The sequence below is a fragment of the Scomber japonicus genome, chromosome 14 (genome assembly GCF_027409825.1).
Source record: "Scomber japonicus isolate fScoJap1 chromosome 14, fScoJap1.pri, whole genome shotgun sequence".
Taxonomy (NCBI): domain Eukaryota; kingdom Metazoa; phylum Chordata; class Actinopteri; order Scombriformes; family Scombridae; genus Scomber; species Scomber japonicus.
Window position 1 is genome coordinate 2,096,204 of NC_070591.1, and position 10,987 is coordinate 2,107,190.

Here is a 10,987-nt window from a genome sequence, read left to right on the forward strand (position 1 = left end):
TTCAAAACAATACGAGTGAATAATGGAAACAATATCCCAGTCCCAGTGTGTGTGTGTGTGTCTCTGTGTGTGTGTGTGTGTGTGTGTGTGTGTTTATGTGTGTGTGTGTGTGTGTTTAGGTGTGTGTGTGTGTGTGTGTGTGTGTGTGTAATAAGTTCAGTTGAATCTAATATGAGGCTTTGACAGTCTGATAGACTGACACTAAAGGACATGCACAGGTACGAGCTATTGTTGCCCTGGCAACAGCTCATTTGCCCTCTTTAGCTGAGCTGCCCCTCCAGAGGGGAAACAAAGATTTTAAAATGTATTAATTTAGCTGTTGTATGAATAAAGACAAGTAGTGTTTTCTGAAATGAGACCAAATGAATTTAAAATCATATAACTCAAACTTTTATGACTTTGTGATTGACTGTGTGACAGATGGGAGGGGTCCAGAGCAGAGCTGCTTAATCCGGCCCAGGGCCAAAAAACTATCAGACGCAGCTTTCAGGAAGACGCTGTAGTGTGACACTGAAGCTGTTATGAGAACACCAGGTGAGTTTAGAGTTATGGAAATGATTAACGATGGATGATATAACCTGTCAGGTGATCTGTGAATAAACATCTCCACATATACTTCTGAATGTGAAGCCAGCTGGTCGCGTTGCATCAATATTCCCTTATATTATATTATATTATATTATATTATATTATATTATATATTATATTATATTATATTATATTATATTATATTATATTATGGTATATTATATTATATTATGGTATATTATATTATATTATATTATAGTATATTATATTATATTATAGCTTAGCTAGCTTTAGCTAGTTTTAGCTTGCTGGATATATCAGGATCATTCTTCAGCTCTGTTATGATTACATGAAGTGTAACTGTTGAATCATGTTAGATAACAGATAGTTTACAGTCAGGATGAAGCTGTGTGATGTTCAGCTTCTTTCTAGCTGAGACATGAACTGCTAGCTTTGTTCTTCAACTTGTTTCATTTTCATCTTCTGCTCAGTCTTGATTTGTTTTGTTTATTTGTTAGTTTTTTGTCTTTTAAATTGTTTGTTTTATCCATTGTAACGCATCATTGGGTTTGTGAAAGGCGCTACAAATCACACATATCATTATTATTATTATTATTATTATTATTATTGTTATTATCATCATCATCGTCATCATCATCATCATCGTCATCATCATCATCATCATCATCATCATCATTATTATTATTATTATTATTATTATTCACCTCATTATGAGATGGTTCAAATTGGTTAAAATGTGTCTTAATGAAGGTTTTCATGTTAATTGTGGGAGCTTACAGTATGGGCTATAATGCCCTCTTAAAAGACTCCAACAGAGAAAGAGCTGAGGGAGGCAGCAAAGGGCAGAAAACTTTACAGAGCTGGATTCAGACCAGCAGGTGAAGAAAACATGATCATGAAATCCTTTATGTCATTTCTGTATTCTAGTACATATTTATACATACAAGACTACATAAACCCTGCTCCAGTCTAAGTCCTGGGCTTCACCAGGAATCATTGAGTGAAGCTGTTGTCAGTGTTCATGAAAATTCAACTGGCTGCATTCAAATGTTCAATTGTGTGAGTGCATTATTTACCAGTTCAAGAGTTCTAATCATTTCAATTACTAACATTTGACTGAAGTAGAACTACAATCAAATACTTGGTTTATGTTAAATTTCCAATTATTCAAATTTGATAACCCTACTTTTAGATCTTTACTTTACATGATGGATATAATATCAACTTATCATCATCTGATTTCAATAGTTTATGTTTGAAGTTTGAATATTGTGGTTTTCACATTTTTGTAAATGTTTGCTCAGAGTTTGAATGTTTCCACAGTCTGCTGCTGTCCATAAGTAGTGAAATGAAGGACCATGTTAGGACCGTGGCAGTGTTCAACTCAAGAAGCAAAATCATGTTGCTGCTTAAACTAGTTACAAGAACCTGTATGAGCAATAATATGCTAGCTTAATTATTTCATTAATCTTTAGAATTTAAAGTTGATTTGTGGTTAGTTAAACTGTGTTTTACACCGTTAAGATACATGTTGACAGGAGATATGTAAAATCAGGATGGGGACATTTTTTCCAGTTGGAGCAACAACCCCTCAAAATATCTACTCACACTTGATTAGTGTGACTCAAAGTTTCAGAATATTTAGAAGTAAATTCCCTCTTTGAGTTTGGATCCCTCCACTGCAGCTCAGCAAGGAAACACTGAAGAAACACAAACATACTTACTTGATATGTGGAACTCAGACTGCTGAAGCCTCATATTAGTTTACACTCTGGAAGTCATTTTTACTCACAACAAGACTGTGGATTTTAAATTCCTGAAAACATTTACATTCTACACATTTGTGTTCAACAAATCCTGAAAATTATGAACCAAACATTTGAAACTTCACTGAAGAATTTGAATTTAATAAATAGAAATAAATCTACCAAAGCTACAGTCAGTGAACTCACTTCAGAGTCTCCAGTCTACAGTTTGGACTCTCCAGTCCAGCAGACAGACGCTTCACTGATGAATCAGACAGTTTGTTGTAGCTCAGGTCCAGATATGTCAGATGAGGGTTGGACTTCAGAGCTGAGGCCAAAACTTCACAGTGAGTCTCTGAGAGTTCACAGTACTGAAGTCTGTAATGACACAAATATTACAACATATGTTATCATGAAAGAGGACACTTTATATTTACTTCATGCATTTGATGATCAAACTGTTTGATGGGCAATCTGGGCCCCTTAAACAGAAAGAGCCACTCCATGATAGGAGAAAAGAAATGTTCACTTCTTTTGTCAGGCTCCACAGAAATATGACACAAAGCTTGGAAACCTTGTATGTCCAAAACTAAATATGGAGTTATAAAGTTTCCACCCGACTGCAGCATTATCCGATTAGAATAAAATAAATGTTTCTAAGAAAGTTTTAAGATTGACAGTTTTATTTGTCAATTTGACAGCTGAGTGATGATTGGTTAACAGGCCACAGTGTGATGTGGTTAGTTCACCAGAGCATGAGCTTCAGTGCCCCATGGCTACTAATCCAGGCTTGAGGGGAACCTTCAGGGCCTTCTAGAGCAGAGGTCACTAATAGGTGGACCGCGGTCTGGATCTGGACCTGTAACTGATGAAATATTGAAGATTATTACATTTTGTCTAAGCGTTTCTATTTTAACAGGCGCAGCTTCTCCAGCTATTACGGTAAAAGTGGAGCGGCCCTTAGAAACTCACAGACCACTGTGCTTAGCCAATCTGCTCACCTGACGCTAATCAACCAATCAAATCTGTGCATTAGGACACGCGGAGAGAGTCGACTGTCAGTGAGATACACAGAGAAAAGAGTTCATATGTGTTGACATGTTTTATTATAAAGTTATTAGATGTTAAATTAAGTTTATGGTTTAAGTTTAAAATTAAAAAATGATTGTTTTATTTTTCTAACACTAAGCACTTTATTTGAGAAGCACAATCAAAAGCTTTATTTTTAAATGCCAACTTTATTTGATATAAGAAATGTTTTTTAATCATTTTTATTCTTGTGTTATTTTTATTATTTATTTGAATCCCACAGGTTGAGTGTAAATGTTTTAAATCTGTTTCTTGATTTTCGGCTGCCAACTCACACCTGGCCAGGGACAACAGATGAAAACTAGCCTTTGGGATAATTCTGGCATATTTACAGATATGTTTATTAATATGCACTGTCCCTGACAAATAAACTAATACAATAAAATAAGAAAAAAACCCTAATAAATGAATTCTACTGTATTTATGTGTCAGTCTATAATCTGCTCACTAGACACAGACGCTGATGGAACTACAAAGCTACTTCAAGGTCTTGAAAACTAACACGGACATTAAGATGTTCTGGATCTTCACTTGAGGAAATGTTCACAAACTGGACCTCAGAGCATTTTAATTGAATACCTCTGTTCTATATCAGCATATATAAGCATATAAAATGTTAACATTTAATTTTGTTCATTCTTTAATTTCTTTAACTTTTTCATAATTTCATAATAATTATTCTCTTCTAATTTTATTTTGGTGTATTTTTCTATCAGATTTGCATTTGATGATCAAACAGTTTGACATTCACTATTTTGATGAACACTTGATCTTCACATCAGTGGTTCAGATCATCTTTTTAATATTTAAATCTTTGTTTTGTGAGGCATTTTATTCCTTTAATGGACAGTTGAGAGATAAACAGGAAACAAGAGGAGAGAGAGACAGAGAATGACATGCAACAAAGGTCCAGCACCAGAATCAAAGCACAGACCAGTAAGCTACCAGAACACTCCCAGTTCAGCTGATGCTGTCTCACTGTGCTTGAATGAAACAATCATTCTCATCACTCTCTCTCAGACCTGCACACTTTTAACCTTTGTTTAGCTTTAATCTTGCAGATGAAGGAGAGAACATGGAGTTACATTGAGGCTTCCATAATGTGCACAGTGTGTGTGTGTGATCTGATCCCATGTCTGTCTCCACTAAGTTAACATGAGGACATCTTGATTAGAAAAGCACTTTTACTGTCCACTATGTTTAATGTGACTGCAGGATATTTAGACTCAGTTCAGCTCAGTGAACAGTTCCAGTTGAGAAAGATCATCTCTCTTTGCTACCTGCTGCTGTCAGGTTCACATCCATAAGCAGCTACATTTACTGACTGTTCACAAACACTAATGAAACTAATGACCTGACAATATTACACCTGTACATCATTAAATATGAATGTATTCAATATTTAGATGTTTAGTTGTCCACTTTCTTTTCTGAGAATCTGAAAAACTGATTCAGCACAAACACAATGAACAAACCAATCAGGTTGAATTATTTTAACATGATGTCATCAGAAAGATGTTATCAGGGTATCAGCATTAAAATATAAAATTGAGCTTTAATGTGTATCAGATCTCTTTAAACAGGCTGAATTCTGCCATTCTGCTCTTATATATTGATCAGACCTCTGTGCATTTCCTGCTACTACTCTTCTCTACACCAACAAGAGAGAAAACAGCTGAGAGTTTCTTTCTGTGAGCAACAGAATATCAGAAGGACTTCAGAACAACACCATGTAACACCACTTCCCTCTTTACAATAAAAAGATGAACTGATGAGAAATAAAAGGCTCCATTGCTCGGTTCAACACACTCAGGGGTTTAGTCTCTATGACCAGTAGTTTACGGAGGCTAATGTTGGTTAACGTTAGCTAACTTTACATATTGTTGTATAACTGACATTACTGAACCAGTTTGATGATTAGATGACTATTCTCTACTTCATTTGCACTGTATGTCCTTTAATGATTTTAAATGCAAATCATTGTTTTATGTTCTATTTTAGTCTAGCATTTTAATTTATTTATTTCTATTTTTCTGTACTATGTCTCATTTTTTTAATAATTGGAATTTTTTAAAATTGTATGTTTTAATGTTTCCAATTCTTACTGTCAAATGTTTGTTTTTATGTAAAACACATTGAGTTGACTCTGGGTATGAAATGATCTACATAAATAAAGCTGCCTGCCTTGATGCTACTAAACCACTGTCACAGTAACACACTCCATTTAATTACATTAAAAATATAAAGAGTTTCTGTGTGTGTGTGTGTGTGTGTGTGTGTGTGTGTGTGTGTGTGTGTGTGTGTGTGTGTGTGTGTGTAATAAGTCCAGTTGAAGCTAATATGAGGCTTTGACAGTCTGGTAGACTCACACTTGATTAGTGTGACTCAAAGTTTCAGAATATTTAGAAGTAAATTCTCTCTTTGAGTTTGGATCCCTCCACTGCAGCTCAGCAAGGAAACACTGAAGAAACACAAACATACTTACTTGATATGTGGAACTCAGACTGCTGAAGCCTCATACTAGTTTACACTCTGGAAGTCATTTTTACTCACAACAAGACTGTGGATTTTAAATTCCTGAAAACATTTACATTCTACACATTTGTGTTCAACAAATCCTGAAAATTATGAACCAAACATTTGAAACTTCACTGAAGAATTTGAATTTAATGAATAGAAATAAATCTACCAAAGCTACAGTCAGTGAACTCACGTCAGAGTCTTCAGTCTACAGTTTGGACTCTCCAGTCCAGCAGACAGATGCTTCACTGATGAATCAGACAGGTTGTTTCTACTCAGGTCCAGATGTGTCAGATGGGAGGGGTTGGACTTCAGAGCTGAGGCCAAAACTTCACAGTGAGTCTCTGAGAGTCCACAGTTAGAAAGGCTGTAATGACACAAATATTACAACATATGTTATCATGAAAGAGACACTTTATATTTACTTCATGCATTTGATGATCAAACAGTTTGACATTCACTATTTTGATGAACAGTTGATCTTCACATCAGTGGTTCAGATCATCTTTTTAATATTTAAATCTTTGTTTTGTGAGGCATTTTATTCCTTTAATGGACAGTTGAGAGATAAACAGGAAACAAGAGGAGAGAGAGACAGAGAATGACATGCAACAAAGGTCCAGCACCAGAATCAAAGCACAGACCAGTAAGCTACCAGAACACTCCCAGTTCAGCTGATGCTGTCTCACTGTGCTTGAATGAAACAATCATTCTCATCACTCTCTCTCAGACCTGCACACTTTTAACCTTTGTTTAGCTTTAATCTTGCAGATGAAGGAGAGAACATGGAGTTACATTGAGGCTTCCATAATGTGCACAGTGTGTGTGTGTGATCTGATCCCATGTCTGTCTCCACTAAGTTAACATGAGGACATCTTGATTAGAAAACCACTTTTACTGTCCACTATGTTTAATGTGACTGGAGGATATTTAGACTCAGTTCAGCTCAGTGAACAGTTCCAGTTGAGAAAGATCATCTCTCTTTGCTACCTGCTGCTGTCAGGTTCACATCCATAAGCAGCTACATTTACTGACTGTTCACAAACACTAATGAAACTAATGACCTGACAATATTACACCTGTACATCATTAAATATGAATGGATTCAATATTTAGATGTTTAGTTGTCCACTTTCTTTTCTGAGAATCTGAAAAACTGATTCAGCACAAACACAATGAACAAACCAATCAGGTTGAATTATTTTAACATGATGTCATCAGAAAGATGTTATCAGGGTATCAGCATTAAAATATAACATTGAGCTTTAATGTGTATCAGATCTCTTTAAACAGGCTGAATTCTGCCATTCTGCTCTTATATATTGATCAGACCTCTGTGCATTTCCTGCTACTACTCTTCTCTACACCAACAAGAGAGAAAACAGCTGAGAGTTTCTTTCTGTGAGCAACAGAATATCAGAAAGACTTCAGAACAACACCATGTAACACCACTTCCCTCTTTACAATAAAAAGATGAACTGATGAGAAATAAAAGGCTCCATTGCTCGGTTCAACACACTCAGGGGTTTAGTCTCTTTGACCAGTAGTTTACGGAGGCTAATGTTGGTTAACGTTAGCTAACTTTACATGTTGTTGTATAACTGACATTACTGAACCAGTTTGATGATTAGATGACTATTCTCTACTTCATTTGCACTGTATGTCCTTTAATGATTTTAAATGCAAGTCATTGTTTTATGTTCTATTTTAATCTAGCATTTTAATTTATTTATTTCTATTTTTCTGTACTATGTCTCAATTTTTTAATAATTGGGTTCTTTTTTTAATTGGAAGTTTTAATGTTTCCAATTTTTAGTGTAATTGGGTTTGATTTATTATTTATTTAACTTTTTAATGTTTCCAATTCTTACTGTCAAATGTTTGTTTTTATGTAAAACACATTGAGTTGACTCTGGGTATGAAATGATCTACATGAATAAAGCTGCCTGCCTTGATGCTACTAAACCACTGTCACAGTAACATACTCCATTTAATCACATTTATACAATAAAGAGTGTGTGTGTGTATGTCTGTGTGTGTGTGTGTGTATGTCTGTGTGTGTGTGTGTGTGTGTGTGTGTGTGTGTGTGTGTGTGTGTGTGTGTGTGTAATAAGTCCAGTTGAAGCTAATATGAGGCTTTGACAGTCTGGTAGACTCACACTTGATTAGTGTGACTCAAAGTTTCAGAATATTTAGAAGTAAATTCCCTCTTTGAGTTTGGATCCCTCCACTGCAGCTCAGCAAGGAAACACTGAAGAAACACAAACATACTTACTTGATATGTGGAACTCAGACTGCTGAAGCCTCATATTAGTTTACACTCTGGAAGTCATTTTTACTCACAACAAGACTGTGGATTTTAAATTCCTGAAAACATTTACATTCTACACATTTGTGTTCAACAAATCCTGAAAATTATGAACCAAACATTTGAAACTTCACTGAAGAATTTGAATTTAATAAATAGAAATAAATCTACCAAAGCTACAGTCAGTGAACTCACTTCAGAGTCTCCAGTCTACAGTTTGGACTCTCCAGTCCAGCAGACAGACGCTTCACTGATGAATCAGACAGGTCGTTGATACTCAGGTTCAGATCTGTCAGATGAGGCCTGGACTTCAGAGCTGAGGCCAAAACTTCACATTCAGTCTCTGAGAGTCCACAGCCCCAAAGTCTGTAATGACACAAACATTACAACATATGTTATCATGAAAGAGACACTTTATATTTACTTCATGCATTTGATGATCAAACAGTTTGACATTCACTATTTTGATGAACATTTGATCTTCACATCAGTGGTTCAGATCATCTTTTTAATATTGAAATCTTTGTTTTGTGAGGCATTTTATTCCTTTAATGGACAGTTGAGAGATAAACAGGAAACAAGAGGAGAGAGAGACAGAGAATGACATGCAACAAAGGTCCAGCACCAGAATCAAAGCACAGACCAGTAAGCTACCAGAACACTCCCAGTTCAGCTGATGCTGTCTCACTGTGCTTGAATGAAACAATCATTCTCATCACTCTCTCTCAGACCTGCACACTTTTAATCTTTGTTTAGCTTTAATCTTGCAGATGAAGGAGAGAACATGGAGTTACATTGAGGCTTCCATAATGTGCACAGTGTGTGTGTGTGATCTGATCCCATGCCTGTCTCCACTAAGTTAACATGAGGACATCTTGACTAGAAAAACACTTTTACTGTCCACTATGTTTAATGTGACTGCAGGATATTTAGACTCAGTTCAGCTCAGTGAACAGTTCCAGTTGAGAAAGATCATCTCTCTTTGCTACCTGCTGCTGTCAGGTTCACATCCATAAGCAGCTACATTTACTGACTGTTCACAAACACTAATGAAACTAATGACCTGACAATATTACACCTGTACATCATTAAATATGAATGGATTCAATATTTAGATGTTTAGTTGTCCACTTTCTTTTCTGAGAATCTGAAAAATTGATTCAGCACAAACACAATGAACAAACCAATCAGGTTGAATTATTTTAACATGATGTCATCAGAAAGATGTTATCAGGGTATCAGCATTAAAATATAACATTGAGCTTTAATGTGTATCAGATCTCTTTAAACAGGCTGAATTCTGCCGTTCTGCTCTTATATATTGATCAGACCTCTGTGCATTTCCTGCTACTACTCTTCTCTACACCAACAAGAGAGAAAACAGCTGAGAGTTTCTTTCTGTGAGCAACAGAATATCAGAAAGACTTCAGAACAACACCATGTAACACCACTTCCCTCTTTACAATAAAAAGATGAAGTGATGAGAAATAAAAGGCTCCATTGCTCGGTTCAACACACTCAGGGGTTTAGTCTCTATGACCAGTAGTTTACGGAGGCTAATGTTGGTTAACGTTAGCTAACTTTACATATTGTTGTATAACTGACATTACTGAACCAGTTTGATGATTAGATGATTATTCTCTACTTCATTTGCACTGTATGTCCTTTAATGATTTTTTTATTATGTTTTATTGTTGTTATTACTAATATTATATGTAAACTTTGAGTGCAACTGGACTGCTGCCTGGATGAGTACATGATTTATTTCCAGTGTTCAAAAGTCACCCTGATCATATTCTGGTTTTGATAATTGCACTAACACTAAATTACTTTTACTTTTACAGTATTAAGTTCATCTACTGGTCAGTATCAAGTGTGACAGGAGATGTAAGCAGACACACACACAGAGCACAGGGCCTACACTACAGCCCTTTACACACATACACTGTGCTAACACACACACACACACACACACACACACCTCTGCCTGCTTTTGAGCAGTATAGTAAGAGTGTCAATATATTGAAGTTATTATATTATTTTCATGTAGCCTTGAGCTGTTGCATTGTTTAATCTGCTGAGCATACGGATGATTAAAGGGAACTATGTTAACACTAATTAATAAGGGTTTTTATAAGTGATAAGAAGTGAATGCTTGCATTGTCTTGTCATAGTCACACCACTGTACCAAAAAACACACGGTAACTTGAAGTGGAAAAGTACAGAGAGTGAAAAGATGACCTTTAATGTGTTCTCAGCAAGTATGAGAAAGTAGGATGTTTGTCTCTTAACAGTTGTGTTTCAGGTTGGGCTCTAAGGCGTCACAACAACGGATGGAGTCAGATATCACGAGGAGAAGGAATGACACGTCTTGAGCCAATCAAAAGAGGACGCCGCCTTGCGTTACACCTATTGCTCTGTACGCTGTAAAACACTGGGTCAGGGAAGAGATAGTTAGTCAGACTTCATGAACTGATGAACACTCTGTTGCTTGTCAGGGATACTATAAGTCAGACCCAGAGCTCTGTAATATTACACATTCTACTGGTGTTAAAATAAAACTGATTGTTTTGAACTAAAATGTTTCTCCTCCTATTTCATTAAAAGAATACGCAAACTGACAATTTCAATGCAAATCATTGTTTTATGCTCTATTTTAATCTAGAATTTTCTTTTCTTTCTCTCTTTCTATTGTTCTGTACTATGTCTCATTTTTTTAATAATTGGGATCTTTTTTAATTGTATGTTTTAATGTTTCCAATTTTTACGATAATTG